The sequence below is a fragment of the Pinus tabuliformis genome, chromosome 7 (assembly GCF_031772625.1).
Source record: "Pinus tabuliformis cultivar Carrire ecotype Pingquan chromosome 7, CPIR1, whole genome shotgun sequence".
NCBI classification, from domain to species: domain Eukaryota; kingdom Viridiplantae; phylum Streptophyta; class Pinopsida; order Pinales; family Pinaceae; genus Pinus; species Pinus tabuliformis.
In genome coordinates, this window is record NC_142293.1 from 1,590,169,664 (window position 1) to 1,590,189,729 (window position 20,066).

The following is a 20,066-nucleotide window of genomic DNA, read 5'->3' on the forward strand; positions in this document are numbered from 1 at the left end:
CACACTCTTCTGCTTGCACTATGTCTCTCTACAGTCACACTCTTCTACACTCTATCTCCTAATATATCTATCATGTTCTCTACAAAATGAATTAGTTACTCATCATTGAAACAAGACACCTCTTTACCATGATCTCTACAAACATATACACACAATTCTAGCTCTTACTCTCTATAGGGTTTCTCCTCTCTAGTAGGAGAATGTGTTACCCCATCAACTCTACTATTATTCAAGGCTTAGATATAAATATTTTTGACCTCCCATTCTAGATTAAACTAAGAAAATGATAAAATTAGACCAAATCAACAACTCTCATCAAACCTTCTTTTGAATACCATATGCAAAAACATTAGTTTTGTTTAGTTGTTTCTCTTTTCCTCGCCATACAAACCATAACGCACCCCATTCCTTTGGGAAGAGTGTTATACTAAGGGTTAAGGTAGGTTTCATATGCATAAATTGAGTTACTAACGCAGGTTTCCTTCAGGAAACCCAAGTTACCCTATTTTACAGCTCAAAACTTAGTCAAACCTATGCAAATTTGCTTCCAGCCTCTGGCACACCTTATTCAACACTTGTAGGACTTGTCCAAGCCTCCTCCAACTTCTTTTCATCATCAATAACATCATCATTAGGACCAAATAACTTTGCATCAAGTTAGAAACATGAAGGCCTAGTTGGGAAACCACCTCTGCATGGATCAACATTTTTGCATCAACTCAACACCTCTACATCAAATCAATAATAACAAATCTCTATTAGACCATCAGACATATGCATCATGAAGGTCACCATAATAAGGTTGACATCAATGCCAGCAAATGACCTTCCATCATGCCAACAACCATATACCATTGGAAAGGTCCTTCTGAGGACTATCCAATTATGTAGTTTGCAAGAGTATTTGGGAAACTTTCTTGGGGTATAAATTCCTACAAATCTAGGCCATACAAGCATGATAGTTATAATGTTTTTTAGATTCATCACCTATACTACTACCATGGGATGGTTCTCAACTAATGATCAAACATACCAGCACACCCCCCCTAATCTTGACAATACATGACATTATTAAGAGAACTTTTCCAAACAGTTTCCCATTCACCGCTGCATAACCATGCCAAAAATCTCCCTTAATACAATCATCTAATCCATGCACTAAGGTTGACATCAATACCAACACAACAATGCCAACTTCTATGTGGCATGGAACCAACATGGTGTTTCTTTCTATGTCAACAATATCGCATGAGTTCATCCACATCCATAAGAAACCTTGGATTGTGCTTGGCATTGGGAACTGCATAACATAACCTATTAGATTGTGTTGTGCTTGTACATATGCATTTTAGTTTTGGTTTAGTGTGTGATGTGAACACTTACTTTTTTCAGTGTGGGTTGTTTTGTTTCCATGCTTATCATGCTTGGTGCTTGATGTGCATTTTGTAATCACACACTCTTGTCTTGTCATGGGCACACATGTCTTGTCATAGGAACACACATAGTGATACAAAGAGGTTTCATATGTTATTCCTATAGCTATATGTTGGTATTTGTTACAATAATTGAGTATCTATACAAGAATGAATTTCTATAGAACATGGACTTTGAATCACATCATTGAAGTCACAAGTAAGAGCTAAAATAAACATATATAACACATCATATATTCCAAAAGTCCCAAAAATTTACAAAAAAATAAAAAGAAACAATATATGGTCTTGTGTTTACTAGATCCATGTTTATTTATTTCATTATGTGATTAAACCATGGGTATAGTCCTTCTAGATGGTTTTTATAAATAGTATGGTGTTTGTATCGTGACATCCACTAGATCCTATGTGCATTTTATTCACCTTTATATATAAGGGTAGGTCTTTCCCCATAACCACTAATGCATTATTGATCTTCATTTCCACCACAATTTCATTTTAGGTTCAATCCCTTCAAGTTGTGATGATTACCTTTCTTTCTTTCACATCATAACTTGCATGGTAGAGCCTTCACATGTATTCCATAGTTTAACACCTATTTTTTGTGTTGGTTTTATGTTGCATCTTCTTATAGTCCTTGTTACCACACAATATAGTGATGCCCTAAGGGGGGGGAACATATGAGACAATTATTAAAGTAAAAACAATGAGACAATGACCCACTGTCACTGCAACCAAGGTCCCTTCCTCTTTAAGAAATTTCACTAATGGGAGGAGTCCCTGTATGATTGTGATCACCTACAATAGATATTATAGGTTTTAAGGTTCAATGTGATGGAGCTAGAGTTCATTTGAAGAGAGGCTCAATAAAGGTACGAGGCTTCAAAGAAGCAAACCTATTTCTAAGAAAAACCTTAGAGAAAAAGGCACAAGCTCTAGAGTTTTGAGGTTTCTCAATGGTAATAGGTATTCAGAAGGTCAAGGCATGAGAGAAGAAATGGATTCTTATGATTTATTCTAATGAATGCCAAGCTCATACAACCTTGAAAGAAGTCCCCAAGGTGAGAGAGAAAGACCTAGGTTTTCCCTCTTGGAGTAGCACCTAGGGCAAGATATTCTATGCATGAAACTTGGGTAGATGCCCACCAAGCTTGGAGAATTGGTATTTTGGACACCGATCTTGATGTTTGGACCCTCAAATTCCCAAAAAATCACCTCCCTAAAATTTCGCTGCAAGCCATAGGTTTTTCACATTACCTTTAAGGGACCGAAGTTTAGGAGGAGAAACTATGGAGAAAGAGGAATTTGATCACCAAAATCCTTGGACTAGTGCCTAGTCATTTGGGAAATGGAATTTGAAGACTCTTAAGACAAGATAAAAAATCTTCCAAGGAGGCTAGAAATCGATTCCCTAGGTACCAACTTCAAACATTTACCTTATTCAATATATAATTGAGTTTCATGAAGAATCAAAGACATTTGGCATTCATTAGGAACATTCATCACAATCCTTTCATTGAATAACATATGTAATACTCTACTAGAATATATTTCCAAACTTAATCTTCAACAATTAGGGCACAAATTCACATATTCTAGGGTAGCAATTCCATACATTAAACAATTTCAAAGAAAAAATTCATAAATATTAAGTACTTACAAGAGACATGTAATATATGCATCTATAATTCAAGAAGAAGCTCCAAAGAATACATGTGAATTATCTTCCACACATCAAAATGCATCAAAAGAGTCTCCAATAGTTCCAAAGAAAAAGTGTGAGTTCTTTACAAGAGAAAGAATCCTAGAGTGTGATAACGATATCTCACAAATGAGAGTGAGTTATATTTATATGAACTTCACTAAGTTGAATGGTCCTAATTAGCCCCCAAAACATTAAAATAATGGGCAATAAACAAGCCTTGGTCACAATCCAACCAATTAGCTTTCAAAAATTATAATTTAGCCATGCAAATGCTAGCCATATTGATCACATAATGCTGATGTAGGGATGTTGGTCCTATTTGTGCAAAAATGTGAGAAAGGGCTCTATAAATCTTGAACAAGGGGATGGCCCTTTGGTCTCCATTCAATTCATCACGTGGGACACAAAATTGGGTTTGGGGCATAAGAATTGGTCTCATGGTTCTTCTGATGATAGAAAATCTTGTGCTACTCCAATGATGAGGGCTCTAATCATGGTGCTTTCCCTCCCATGTATCAAGGGTGGGATAAAATTCCTCTGGGCAGATCAATTGCCATAATATGTTGAGTCAGTCGTGGCACGCTGGTCCAAGTGCATCATATTGTGAAAAAAATAGGACAATGAAAAAACTGTTGAGGGTGCTAAAGGTGCCCATGGCATGAAATGATGCTCTAACACATGATGGAGTCCCATGGTTCTCAACGCATCCACTAGGACTGTCAAAATTATCCTCTGGTGGGACGGGCCCCAATTAGGTTTCCCAACCCATGATGAAACCACCCTCTAATTACATATAATATCCAATGTTCTTCCTCACCATTAGGTACAATAATTCATTAGTGCATCTAAGTGAACCAATATTGCTAATCAAGGGCACATTGAGACTTCATAGTGGGATTACCTTCCAAATTTATTTCTTTAAGCTCGTAATAGTGTTACCTCCCTAGATTGGAGTGGCTAATAAACAACCCTATTAGGTGTTCACAATCCCTAAAAGGAAAGACATGCCTCTGGTATGTCCTTCAATTGATAGGTGTCATGTGAATGATGATGAATGGATGGGGATACAGGGATCTCAAGGCCAAATGCCATGGGTTCAAGGATGCTAATGATTAGGTATGACCACATATTTGGGTTTATAAATGTAGAAGGGAGAAATCATGGATACATGAGTTACATTGACCTTTGTTTTTCCATCCTTTTTCATTAGCCTTTTGCATTTCCTTGATTTTTCTTTGTATTATTGCTTGGCGCTCTAGGAGAAGAGATCATATTGTGTATATTGTAAGTAGCTATTACCCCCTTAAGGTGGGGTGGTTTATTGCCCACTAGGGGTTGGAACATGCATGGGTTCCTTAATGATGTGGGGGTGCTCATGGGGCCCTAGGAACAAGGGTGATGGCCATAATGATCAGGGGTAGAGATCATGTTTGGCTTTTTCCCATGTGTTATTTTAATGTCTCAGCCATCCTTTGCATTTCATAAGATTATTTTCTTTTGTTTATTACTTGTGGCCATGATATACTCTAAACATTATTTTAGCTGCATCAAGCTTCTAGGCAACATTTCCAAGGCTGACCCAAACATGTGGGAAAGGGGAGGGGGTCTACCAGTGCCTTGTAGACCCAATGGTCATGTGGAACTAGAGAGGGAAGATAATGAAATAGGGACTATAATGTGTGGAGCGGAGTGAAACACGTGGAATAGGAAAATGAGACCACGTACCAAAATCATGGTTTTCCTAGTAGGGCCCTTCCTAAAGCTATAGGCCAATAGGTGAGATTCGATGGGACTAGGATTGAGGATTAACCCCCCATTTAAGGTGAGGGAACAAAACTATGGCCAAAACCCTTCCTTCTTCCAAGTCACCCAATAATCCATGCCCAATATGCCCAAGGAAAAACAAGCATAAGCACCTGATTTCACAATGAAAAACATACCTTTAGGATTATTATCCCACCTTCAAACATATGCTCTCGACAAATGGGAAAGGGGACATATGACTAATTCAGGGAGTGAAGATCAAATGGCATGATACTTTGGCTACATTGGTGGGTTTTAGGGGTTGCTGGATGTCAGTTTAAGAGATGTAGAGGAGAAAAATTCTCCTATGGGTTCACCCACTTTTGGTGGGTAACAGTGCCAAAATCCCTCCTTTTAACCCACCATGACTATGAATATGAGCCTCATTTTCTCCTTCTTTTTTTTTTAATATTCTATCCATACACTAAGTAGATTCCAACAATCATTTTTTTGCTTGTGATCACTAATATACATTTCCTTAATCACATATGCATGCAGATATGCCTTGGCCTCATTTCTTGTCATTGCAATCACATTTCCCTCATCACTACTACTATATTTTTCTTGGTGGTTTACCCCTTCTTAGAGAGACTGTTGTTATGAGTGTATTTCTTTCCCAATCTCTCTACTTCATATTCATTAGGTGGTTCCATCAACTAAAAACACATTTCTATGCTCCATACCACTCATTTTTCTAGGATGAGCCTCCTTTGTATTATTTTCATGCTCGTTAAACATTAACAGGTACCAAGGATCCTTTTATTTATTTTTTATCCTCATTAAAAGTTCATGAAAAAACAAAACTTGTATCACACATATTAGTACCTCTTCTTCAAGATCATTTAACCATGAATAATACACCCTATCAAGTATCCTTTCAAATCATTTTTTGGATCATTAAAACTAGGAAAAAAGACACTATTGAGCTTACTTTTCTTCTCTTTTTTGCTCGCTAAACAATGAAGGAGATAGCAACTAATAAAAAGAGAGCTCATAAACAATATTGATTATTTGTGATTAAAATTGAAGCAACATTCACATCAACATTTCACTTGGCATCTATTTGAGTTATTCCCTTACATATGGGTTTAAGTTTGCCTAAGAACCATACCATACACATGTGTCTTTTTACTCCTCAAGTTGGTTACTCTTCCAGTCACTATGGAGTATGCTTCAATGCCTCTTGCATTATTGCATGATAAAATATGGTGCTCACTAGTTGATGTTTCCAAATCACTTTTGTGTTGTACTACTATATGTTCAAGGGAAGTCCAAACCTTAGTTAGTCATATATATTCCTTGTTGACCTTTTTTGTTTGCCATCCCCATGTCAATTGTCCTTAGTGACTTCATCCATTCACTTCATATCTCAATTTTTTCCATATCATTTGATGGGGGATACATTAAGGCCCTACTTCAATATATCTTCTCCTTTAAATATTAGCTCATTATCTAGGATATTGATCCAAGAACAAATAGTACTTGGAGCTTGCAATCCTCAATGGTAGGCTTTCTTGTAGTCAACAATGGGTTTACATCATTTAATTCTAATCATTCAAGAATTTGAGGTTAGCACATTTATTAAAACTCTATGGGTAGTGTTAGGTACCTTGTTCTTTTCCAAATAAATGTTCAAGAGACAAGGAGTTGTTTCTCCATGGATCTAGCCCTCTAATCTATCAAACTATGGGTGTAATACATGTAAATCCTAAGCCTCAATACAGGTAAATGAAAGCTATGTCTATCTAATATGTAATGGATATGCACCTGATCCATAATAGGTTGATGGAGACCATAGATCTGGAAGAAACCTTGGAGATCCTATTCATATTCGAAGATCCTGCTCCTCTCGCTCCTGGATATAACCTCTTGCACACAATCCCTACATAACAAGACACATGTTCCTCCTTTGTAGAGGGGGAGTCAAGGAACAAAGGGGGATTCATCATGTAAAATGAAACATCTAAACCACATACATATAATTAGTATAAATCATACATAGGAAGGAAAACACATATACTTCTATTAAATCAAAGAAACAATACAACATTTACCTCGGGATATCAACGTTCCCCTTCTAAATGCTTAGTTCAACACCTTATTTGACTCATAGAAAGATAGGTCTACTCCCACATGCAACATAAGTCTAACAGAAAATAACTAGTGTAACTGAGCTATATTTTCTTTTTTCTATATCCCTCCCCTTGAGAGGGTCTCATTATATAGGTTTCCTCCATCTTTCAGGGGAATATATCTAGACACCTAGGGGCTTGAGAAGTTAGAAAAATTCTACAATAATATACCCCTAGCCAACTCATACACAAGTAGTTCGAGTTTCTCTCCCTAGGGATGAAAAACTATAGAACCTTTTTCTCAATTATGAGTTTTCTGTCAATTATTAAATAATTATTATTGCATAAGTATGAAATTGTGACAAAAAACTATGAGAAATTGTTCAATTATGTAATTTCAGCCCTATAACATCTAATAACTTCCTTGTAATACCCATATAAGTAAAAACAAGGGTGAAAGGGGATGCATTCTAGACAATGATTGAGGTATGTGGAACTAGGTGTCTTTCAGTATAGTACAGTGGAAAATAGGGTTATAATAGATGTCCCCTAATGTATTAGGTTAGAAGAGAAACTAGTGGCCAAAATATATTACTAAAACATGTAGATAAAACTTAAGGATTCAATACCAAGGAATTGGATCATAGACATACTTATACCCAAGTTTCAATCATTAGAATATCATCCTCGAGTCAGGAATACCCATGCTCAAGATAAAGAGAAGTTGAACATGGCCACCTATTATACATTGTAGATCCATGACATGAAATGCTAGTACATGGCCACGAGAGATACACAATGGATCCATGTGACAAACCAAAATATCATAGCCATCAAAAAATACAATGTGGATATATATCATAGTATACATCAATAGGACTATGGACACTATAAGAGACGTTCCCTAGAATAGTCCTTAAAGTACATAAAATTATACATAACTCCAACACAACTTCATAAGGGTGATATATAAGAGTGAGATGTCCCTATCCTATGATCTTCTACTCAACCCTAATGGTATGAATCTATAGCATGTGAATAGTTGATGTCGAGCATGTGAGAAACCATATGATTAATACTTATTAAGGTATTTTGCGACAAAGATTCATTATCAGGGATGTCATAGAGGTGGTGGAAAAGTCGCTTCTATTAATGATAATCAAGGCTTTGTCATATATGATTCCATATCCTAACATGTTAAAGATATTCATAGAGTATGTGTACCTCTAGTATATCCATATTATTTGAGGCATAGTTGTAAATAAAATGTTGAAACCCGTGTTATTATGAAAATATTAAGGTTTTCGATCATAAAAATACTAGGGTTTCTAAATACTAGAGTACTGAAGTTGTTGACTTTGAAATTCTAAGGCAAATAAGCGATAGAGTGCTAAGGCTATTAGACATTAATTTTTGGGAAAAATGTCGGTATGTTTTGTAAAATAAGAACTAATCACCTTATTGAATTGAAAAACCATATTAATCCTTTTTGTTGAAGAATTATCGAAGGATTGAGGAAGAAGAGGAGGGTTTTGAAGTCATCTAGTGGATTTCAAACCTCATCCTATGATCACCTACCATTGAATAACCCAAGAAAGTGAAAAATATCTTAACTTGGAAAGCTATACTTATTCATTTAACCATTATAAGTTCTTGTATATAGAGTTACATGATAGTGTGTTGGTTACAGGAAAACCTATAGATGCATAAAACAAAGTTGTTGATTCTTCCTTTGATGTTTCCAATGACCAATCTCCTGCAATTTTCTATTCTGAGGGCTTAAAAATTGTTGTTAGTGTCCAATTAAAATTAGGATTGAATGTTGAAGATAATCATGTAAGATTTAGGTTGTAGGAAAAGTAAATTTGTATACTCCTTTTGTTATGCCTTATCCTTGAGATAAAGAAAAAAAATTGTTGATTTTGGCGTGGAAACTTTTATTTTTCATCTTCATTTTTACAAAATGAATGAAAAAAATAAATTAATGAAGATAAATATAATGAAGAGGGGGATATCCAACAAAATAATTGTAGCAAAGATGATCTCTAACTGGGTATCAATATGAGCAAGAATGACTGTCTCAAGCTTTGTAACAAAGAATCTTTTCGTGACCCATATTTTTGACAAACTCAAATTTTTTATTTGAAGAGACGAGAGGAAGAAAAACTACCTCTTTTTGAGATAAGATCCTTCTACTTCTCCTATAAATAATGACCTCCATTTTATTAGAATATTTGAGGGAGTATTTTTGTTTTAGTTACCTAGTTTTCAAAGAAAAACTCCTATCTAATTGTGTGAGATATTGGTTTTCACAATTGGAATTTTATTTTTATCTTTACTTTATATATATATATATATAGCTTCTTGGAAAAGGAAAAGAGGGAGAGAGATGGAATCAAGGAGGAATTATAGCATGTTGAGAATACCTACTATCCATTACTTCCATTTCATATTGTTGTGAGACATTTTGAACAAACTCTTCTAAGTTGGGGGGATTTACATATGATTTCAAACCGTGTCCATCATACTAGAAAAGAAGTTCCTTCCCCATTGATTTTCTTGATTCTAACTGAGTCATTGTCAAAGAGCTAATCAATCTCATATAATCCCATCTATCTTGTGGTGAACGTTCGTTTGAAATTTTCAAATATTGAATAAAAAAGGAGATCCTGGTCGCTTGGTTTGAAGTGATTTTTCTAAATGTAATTATCATGTCATTTACTCATTTTATGTTGGATGAGATTTGTATGTTGAATGGCCTCCTTTCACATCTCATCCAACTCATTCAGTTGACCTATTCTTTGTTGTTGAGCTTCTGGAAGGTCCATTCCCAATCGAACTATAGTTATGAAGGTTTTCACCTAGAATTCTTGTTAGGAACAGGTTCCCCAAAGAGTAATTTTGGGGCTAAAAGCCCATGTTTTGGGATAATTTTGTAATAAAGTTGCAAAGTATCTGCATTTTGTGATTGTGGAGCATGAAGGTGTCAAGAGTCATAAAGGGTTTTCTACCCTTATTTTAGAAAGTGTCAAGTTGGCTGTAAAGATCTACCCATGGTCAGCAGACCATGGGATTATATAAAAAGGAGCTAATTAAGTAAGCTCTAAGAAGTTAAGGAAGTAAGAAGTAGGGAAGTAGAGTGGAAGAGTTCTAAGTGTTCTCAGGTCTTAGCATAGGTAGAGGCTCTGTAGATGACTGCGCAGAGGCCTAGGGTGGAAGTCCGCAACTGAATGCGTAGACCCCTGCAGTTGTGTGCACAAGGTGGATAGAGTCTGTATTAAAGTGGAAGATATAAATAAAGAGAAGTATTATGCAATTTCTGTGTATTTAAGTCTCTGTTAATGCATCTGATTATATTTCATTATGATTTGGGTTTATATTACAATGCTTATTTGATGCGCGAATTTATGTGATTATATTTGTTAATGGAATGCAAGTAAGAATATCAGTTTACACGACGATAACTGTAATTGATTGGTAGAATAAGTAGAACAATTGAAGTAAATCAAGAACCTATACAATACATCGTCATAGCAGCGTGAAAGTACCTAAACCACTAGTTAGGGATGCACGAAGGTCAACTGTACACATTCGTGAAGGTATCAAAGGGCGGGATAAAAGGTAGAATGATAAGCCCTAAAGCTTAGCCACCTGTGCGAAGGTAGGAGTAGGAGGTATAAACCGACATCACAACCATCTCAGGGTGTAGAAACTTGGTTCCGGCACCCCCCATACTACTTTGGGTAAGACTTCCGTCTGCGCTCTATGGGCTAATCCCGAAAGGGCCAGTAGTGTAGGGATTTCTTTGGCTGACTAATGCTGAACCTAGGTCAGGGCCCACAAATCCAACAAATGGTTCTGTTGTCGGGACTAGAATCTGCATGAGAGATGTGTGATGTCGTATCACTGGAATCCAACTAAGGAAGAGATTGAAGACTAGTTGGATAGGAACATCCACTAATTCGTGGTGCAGGAGAACATAAATCTGCAGTTGTCAAAGGAACAATGTCTAGATAGGTACCTGTATACACAAATACACGAGATCCTTTTTTGTTCCTTTCAAATTGCATTATACGAGTGGATCACGAAGTTAGCGGATAGCCAAAGAAGGTGGAGGCTTGATGGTCCTATTATCTGGACCCCAGAGTTAGTGCAGAGACTGGAAGCCTCTGAGAATAAGATCAACCACAATGTCGATCATTGGCTCAATCGTATCATAGGAGGATTTGTGATAGAATTCACGGTCGATACTCAGTCAATTACAGTGAGGCAGAGCGACACTTTTTCAAAGGTTCCCGAGGTAAGTACGTGAAGTCTTTAAATACTTGGATTAAGATGTTATTATGTGAAAAGCGGGTTATGAAACTACCTTGATGTTCGGAGCTACGTGAAGTGGAAAGGCTTATAGGAATGAAGGAAGAAAGGGCCTTAAATATAGCCCACTGATTTCACCGACTTTAAGTGATGAAGAGGGAGTAGCGTAGGCTTCTCCACGAAGTGTATTTCAGTTGATAAAAGAAGGGTTCCCGCACTACCACCTCCACCTACACCACCTCCACCTTCACCACCGTCACATACGACTTCACCCACACCACCACCACCTCCACCGCAGTTCCACATGGCGAATTCAGTGAAGCTGCCTTTGTTTAAGGGCTTGGGAAATGAGGACCTGGACTAGTTCTGGTTTGTTGTAAAAGCTGTATGGGAAGCTCAGGGCATCATAGACAATCACGTGAAGAAGGCAATGTTGGTTAGTGCTTTGCAAGATTGCGTGCTAACTTGGTACATTAAGTACTCTAATGATAACCCAAACATTGGGTTAGCAAGATCCAGACCGCGCTAAACAAAGAGTTCAGCAGGCCTAAATCTGAGGCACAGTTGATTGTGGGATTCAAGGAAATCCGATGAAACCAAGTGAGACCCTGTGGGAGTTGGATCAGAGATTGACGTGTAAAATCCGTGAAGCTAATATGAATTTAACAGATGGGCAACATGACGAATGGTTTGTGGATTTGATCCTGCCTCACTTAAGGGTTGTGCTATCACAACAGAATATTATGACTCAGGTAGAGGCCTTGGAGATTATAGTAATACTGCATGAAACATCGATGCAAGATCCAAATCTGGGGGTTCAGCAGATCCATGCGTAGTTGCGAAATATTTTCCTCGAGATGAAAATTCTGAAGTAAGATAGAACAGTTCGGCCAGAGGTGCACAAAGAGGTATGGTGCCTGAAATGTAAAAGTCAGGGGCATGACAAAGACCACTACCTGGTCTTTGAAAAGTATATTGTAGGATGAGAACCGATGCCTTTGAGGTTGGAAGCCCAAGCAGGGCTGAGAGCGGGACTTGCGTTGTGGTGCACTATATGTCAAGTAGCAGGGAAACATATGATTGATAATTGTAATTTGTTGCAAAAGTTTGTACAAACACCACAACAACTGTTCTGCAACTTTTTTAGGTTAGTAGGGCATGATGAGTGAAATTGCCGAAGTTATGAATCGATGATGGATAAAACACCTGCCTATAGTTTAGGAATAAACGTGGCCTCCTGACGAGGGTGCTAGGATGGCGTGGATAGGCTTTTAGGGGAATGGATGAGGCTAAGGCAGAGGAGGACATAGCAGAGGTTGGGGACAGCTGATATATTACAATTGTGGAGGATCGGGACACTATACCCATGAATGTACTAGCCCAACGTGCCCATCGTGCAAATATTGCACTCAATTTGATCATGAGACTAACGAATGTCCTACACTGATAGCAAGGATATGTAACAAAGGGGTGCTACCACCGGAGCAGACTCAGAACCTGCAGATGATGAGGGCTGAGCCTCGCGAAGAAGATCTGAAAGTGAATATAGTGCTTTGAAGTGGAATTGTAATGGGCGACGATAAGGAGAAACAACCTGAAGAAAGCGCGTGGGTTCACAAAGCTCCAGAGAAGGAGGTTGAATTTGATTTGGGGTGTGCATGTGAAATGTTCATGGAAGAAAAGAAGAGCTATGGTGAGGCCTCTACCTCAGGGAGCCAGGATAAACCTATTCAGGAAATGGACCATTTTATGCTTACGAACTTTCTAGAGACCTGCATGAAGCTGTTGTGCGATAGCAAGGCTGTGAAGGGGTTATAGGAACTTATAAATAGATGCGCCGGAAACACTCAGGGTGAACTGTGCGTGGTACAAAAGATTGGTAAACATAAGGCAAGGACAAGGCGTGAGATGAGACTCACTGTGCAGATAGGAGAATATGAAATGGATCAAGTTATTCTGGATTTGGGGTTAGACGCGAATGTTTTACCGAAGCAGACTTGGGAGTGGATGAGGAGACCTATGCTGCAGTGGTCTCCGATTCAATTAAGGATGGAAAATTAGCAGAAGATCATCCCCATGGGATGACTACAAGGAGTAACTATAGGTATTGAAGGTGCGAGTGCATTGGTTGATTTCGAAGTAATAGAAATTTTGGATGATAACAACCCTTACCCTGTGCTCCTCGGCATTGATTGGGCTACTGACATGAATGGGGTAATCAACCTAAAGAAGTGAAGATGATATTTGAAAAGAAATCACTTCGCGTAATAGTACCCCTAGATCTTGCGGAAGGATCGTGCTATACTGAACCAGTCTACGATTATGAAAGTGATGACGATTTGGACTGCATATATAAGATAACAACGTGAGACCAAGATTGGGTGAATTCGACAGTGGATGGGCACATTACATGGGATCGCAAGAGTTCGTGCACCTCAAACTTGGATGAAGAATTAGAGCGCTAGCAGAATTGGCTACATGAGGTAACAACGCTGAGCTGTAACATGATGACCCAGTCGCTACACTGTGTGTCATCAGAGGTAAGAAATCTGCCCACTTATGATGGCTTGAATGATGTGGATGTGTTTTTGGATGCATTTTATAGGGAAGTACCAGAGAAGTAGCACTTATAGGCTTTGGACTGGGCACTGCGCACTACGCTGGCGAGATGGTGGGGTACACACAAGGGTAGTTTTGATGATTGGCATGAGTATAGGAGGATGATGAGAACACACTTTGGGAAGCTGAAGGTACAAGTAATGGACAAGTATGACAAGGAGGATGATCTGTGCTAACACTTGGCCAAATGGGCTAAGGCCTATGGAGCAAAGCCCCAACCTAAATGGGTGCACTTGTTTTGTCACACCCTGGATGTCATCCTGACGAACTGGTACTTGGAGACAGAGCTCCACCATGGAACAAGAGAATGGGATATTTTGTACGAAGGGTTCATAATGACGTTCAACTTCGAAGATGGGTTTGATTATATTGACGAAGCACTATAAGAAGTTAATGTATCGATATTTAGGATATCGCAGGATCCTTTGGATTTGATTCAACCCGATTGGACTATTCAGCTGAGCCACACAATGGAATGCTATAACATGACTGCTGTAGAAGAAGATGAGGACCCCCGAAAGATTAATATCCCTAAAACTAAGGGTCACAGCGAGGTCAAGGGACTGTAGATCGAGAATCCTGATATAACCACGCCATTGAAAACTAAACAGATAAATATTGGCAAGGAGGTGGAGCCCAAATTCATGAAGATTGGAGATTACTGGGATGACAGGAGGGTATTAAGGTCACTAAATTTCTCCGTGAATATGAAGATTTGTTCCCTACAAATTTTACGGAGTTAAAGGAGATAATAGGAGACCTGGGCATTATGAATATCACATTAAAACTCGACGCGAAGCTACTTGAGCAAAGACCTCATCGTCTCAATCCGAAGTATAAGGAGAAGGTCTGCTTAGAGTTAAATAAGATGCTCGTGGCAGGCATCATTAAGCTCGTAGAAGAATTTGATTGGGTGAGCCCAATGGTGGTAAAGGAAAAGAAACAGAAGGATGAAATAAGGATATGCGTAGATCTCAGGAAGATGAATGTCGCTTGCATGCATGCCCCTTTCCTGACTCCATTCACTGATGAGGTATTGGATAATGTAGGTGGCCAAGAAGCATACTCTTTCATTGATGGGTTCTCTGGGTACCATCAGATCAAAATCGCACCTGAAGATAAAAGAAGGATGACCTTCATGACTGAATGGGGATGTTTTTAGTATATCGTAATGCCTTTCGAATTAAAGAATATGCCTTTGATTTTCTCACGCGTAGTCATTGCTGCATTCAAAGACTTCATTCATAAGTTTCCGGAGGTGTACTTTGATGACTGAACTATGTTTGGGTTGGTAAAACACCATGTGGCAAGTTTGTACATAATGCTAGATACATGTCGAAGGTACCAGATTGCGCTCAATCTAAAAAGATGTCTATTTTGTGTCCCTTTTGGGAGTCTCCTAGGTCATGTGGTATGCAGATAGGGATTGATGGTAGATCCCGCGAAGATCGCAGTGATAATTAACCTAGAGGCGCCGAGGAGTGTGAAATAGTTGTGCGCAACATTGGGACATACTGGGTACTACAGGAAGTTTATCAAGGGCTATGCCCAGATCACCGTGCCTATGGAGAAGTTGTTGAAAAAGGATGTCATGTTCCATTGGAATGAGGATTGTCAGAAAAGCTTGGATGTGTTGAAAGGAAAAATGGTCACCACACTGATTTTAGTCTTCCTGAATTGGAAGAAGGAGTTTCATGTATAAGTAGACACGTCATATATAGCACTAGGAGCAGTACTAACATAGGCTAGCGACAGAGAAGTGGACCATCCTATATCATTTGCAAGCAGGAGGATCTCTAAGGCTGAGAGGAACTATTCCACCACCGAGCGCGAAGGACTAGCCATGGTATACGGGCTCCAGAATTTTAGACACTATTGTGAAGCCTAGACCACCCTGTGTTGGGTGGACATTTTAAGATTTATACGGATCATTTTGCATTGAAATACCTAGTCAATAACCCTGTGTTGGGGGGGAGAATCTATAGGTGGTTGTTATTGTTCCAGGAGTATGATTTTGAAGTTATTGTGAAGCCTAGACAACTAAACGCGGGACCAGACCATCTATCGTGCATCAAAACAAGAGAAGAGCCCAAAAATTTGGAGGAAGGATTACCTGACGCACAACTATTTGCAGTTTGCATCGCGAATGGTCACTTTGAAGACATCATACACTTCCTAACGATAGGAACTACCCTAGAAGGTTACACCACCTGGTAGAAAAATGAGTTAGTGGTGCGCGCGAAAGACTTTTCTGTCATTTCTAGACATATCTTCAAAACGGGGTCTGATGAAATATTACAACTATATGTACTAGAGTTTGAAAGAAGCAGTATCCTTGCGGACGCTCATGGGGGTGCCGCGGGAGGGCATTACGCAGGAAGGGCGACTGCACAGAAGATTCTACGCATAGGGTTGTGGTGGCCAACCCTCCATCAGGATTCAAAAGCCTATTGCAGGGCATGCGGCATGTGTCAAAGGACTAGCAGGCATTCGCAGAGAGATGAGCTGCCTTTGAACCCAGAGATGACATTAATACCCTTCGAGAGATGGGAAATAGATTTTGTGGGACCCATTCAGCCTTAAGAAATGAAGACGAGTGTGCCGTACATTATCATCCCGACTCAGTATTTGACTTGATGGGTGGAGGCACAACCTGTGAAGGACTGCACACACATGACCATTGTGAAGTTTCTCTTTGAGTATGTACTGATGCGATTTGGGTGTCCAAAGATTTTGATGAGTGATTGTGGTACACACTTTCTGAACGAAATGATCAACACGCTGACGGAGGAATTTCAGGTATATCACCAGAAAAGAACGCCTTATCACCCTCAGGCTATGGGATGGTGGAAGCATTCAATAAGGTACTGGAGAACACACTGAGCAAGGTTTGCAACACTCAACAAAGTGATTGGAACCTGCGCATACCCATAGTACTATGGTCCTATCGAACGACATGCAAACAGTTGACTGGACAGACACCTTTAGGCTTGTATATGGTGTTGAAGCAGTAATGCTAATGGAATACACTGTGCCTAGTCTATGCATAGTGGCAGTCACGAGTATGACGGATCGCGAGCATTGGAAGAGAGGCTTGCGCAACTTGATGAGCTCAAGGAAGAAAGGTTTCTGGCGGGATTTCACCAATAGGTCCAAAAAGCAGCATGAAACAACATGGCATGATCGACACATTAAACTGCGCACCTTTAAGGAATGATTTGGTCTTGTTATATGACAACAATTTTGATAAATTTCCAGGGAAATTTAGGATGCACTCACTAGGGCCCTATGCCATTAAGGATATTATCGACGGTGGAGAAGTTCAGTTGGTTAAATTGAAAGGAGATCCCTTCCTAAGAAAGGTGAATGGCAGCCGATTAAAGCCATACAACGGTGATCTGGCCAGGTGAATATATGAAGGTAGCATAGTCTTAGCACTCTAGGTAGTTGAAAGGAGGCACGGGACTATAAACTACACTACCTGGGTTGGGACACTGTGCGATCGGGGGATTGCACAAAATGAGGAGATGTCATAGGGTCTACAACATCGTGAAGAGAGCTGCGCTACCCAAGGAAAAGCCATGCAGGTCAGCCAGAAAATGATTGTTAAAGTCATTGTTCATGATTTGATGATGAGAATGCGGCCAAATGGAGTGGGCGGCCAACATTTAAGATGAAATTTATGGGTAAGATCCTTAAAAATATGCCACCAATCTAGCACTAATGAACCGAATTTGGGGGGAATAGTCAGATTTGAATTCAAAATGGCCTATAAATTAAATGTGGCTACCCAATGAAAAACAATTGGCATTTTGAGCATTGAGTTGGTGAGCTCTCAGACGTGCATGAACCACACATTTTTTGAAGGCTGCCTAGAGTTTGATCGATTTCTAGAGTTCGATTGCAATTTCATCTGTGACATTATTCGAGGATTAGAAGTTATGGGTGTCAAAGTAGTGAAAACCGAGGGGGCTATGTTGGAAGTTGTTATGGAGGTAGAAAGAGCTTCTCCGGAGGTTGCAGAGGTACTAGCTAAAGTCCCCAAGTCACCACAGACACCTAGGCCGAAGCCTACCCCAACCAAGGAGAGTGCGAAGGATAAGAAGGGAAAGTAGGCTGTGACACTCGTGTGTGCATGGCCTAGAAGAAACCCACATAAGGGAAAGCCCACCATACAGGGAAAGGGAAAAACTATTAACTTAGATCCAGAGGAGGAAGACATTGAGGACATCCCGATGGATGATGAGGATTTGGGGGTGGAAGTGGAGGACATCAAAGTCGAGGGTTCTGACCCTATTACTATGTTTCCTGAATACGTCCCTTCGTGCAAGGGCAAGACCAAGGCGCTGAAGGACATTGACAAAAGCAAGGTCGCCTTGCACATACCTCTGATGCCGGATGAGATTGTCTTTGAAGGACTGCACTAGGGTGGGTTCTACTGTTGAAATTAGAATATTGGGACTTAGCTGACACTGCGAAGTTCCCTCACTTGGCAAAAGAATAGCTAATGCACGACATTGTTCATACAACCACTGGGATGACTGTGTTGGAACTGTAGAAGTGGCTCAGGGATGTAGAAAAAGCAGGTTTCCTCAACCTACTATGGGTGCCACACTACAATCACACACCCATTACAGTATTGGTAATCAAGCAGCTACTATGCTTGGTTCACGATGGGTGTCTATGGTTGGAGGAGTTGATACCCATCACCGACACATTGATCCATAGGATCACATGTTTCCCTATACCGGGGAAAATATAGCCATGACGTTTGGCAGAAAAGGTGGCGAGCATGCCCTCACAGAGGCCATGAAGGAGAAATTCAAGCTCGTGAAGAAGCCATGAGGCTATACCATCTCGAGTATCTACGATCCTGCTGTCAAGGTGGCCATGCAGATTTTGGTAAGAAAAGTTATGTGTAAGTGTCGTGTAGATGAAGTGTCGGCGCCCATCGTCGGTCTAGCAGCCCAATGCGTATAAGGAGTTTAGTTTAACTGGGTGTGCTATCTCTGTGGTGAGTTCCTTGTGAACTACCGTGAGGCACAGGAGCTCAGTAAGACCTTCCACTATGCGTGGCTCTTGCTGTGTATTGTGCTGGTAGCTTGGGAGCTGCCTGAAGATAGTCAATTCCCCTCGGTTGCACCAGATCTGCCAGAAGCAGTGAAGTACGCTTCGCTATGGGTGACCAAGGATTCTCAGCGCATCAAGGATAACAAGATATTCTATATCTTGATGGAAATGAATATACGCATGGCTATCAATTGCGAGCTACGATTGTCACTTACTGTGTTTTCCAAACTCCAAGAGTACGTGGAGTTCAAGGTAGAATTTTAGCGCGTATCGATCTGGGCGTGGAAGGACCCTGAGCAGAAGTGGCATGACTTGCCTTACCTAGAAATTGACGATGCAATTGATGCAGTTCTTGATCGTTGGCCGACAGAGGGGCGCACTACCTAAGACTCAGTGGTAGGATCGAGCAAGTCCACCGCACAACGAGAAAAGGAGGAGGCCAAGCTTAAGATGGTGTAGTTAGCCGAGAAGCGGAAGAAGGAAGCCGATGACAAGGCCTAGGCTGAGCGCGGTACCACACAACAAGTGGAAGAACAGATAGGTGGAGCATAGCGTGGCTCTGACAAAGGTGCGTGCTCGCCCTCACCCAAAACAGAGGAAGAAGCGGATGAGCAGACAGGGCAACACGAAGCGGACCTACAAACAACGCTGTTCTGTATCAAGCATCCAAGAGAACAGGAAAAATTTGGCCTGCGGAAGAAATCCAAGGTCAGTAAGATGTCGCTAGACCCAATCACCCTAACAAAGGGAGATTTGAACGAAAACAGAAATATGGTGCGGGATGTCATCGCAGGGGTACTACAACAGTTTGAGTAGTAGCAACAACAAGTATTGGGGGCCATCTAGATGGGTCTGCATGAGATGCAGATCCACGCATCACAAATCGACGTGGCATGCACCAGCCTTGCCATCGGTACTTCAGAAGCTGCTAGGATGCTGCACACGAAGGACTCCCAAGCGATAGTGCTACCGAAAGGAGAACTGACCACAGAAAATGAACCTGACAGGCATTGTCAGCGCCCTCAAGGGAGTAGGGCTGAACTTTGCAGT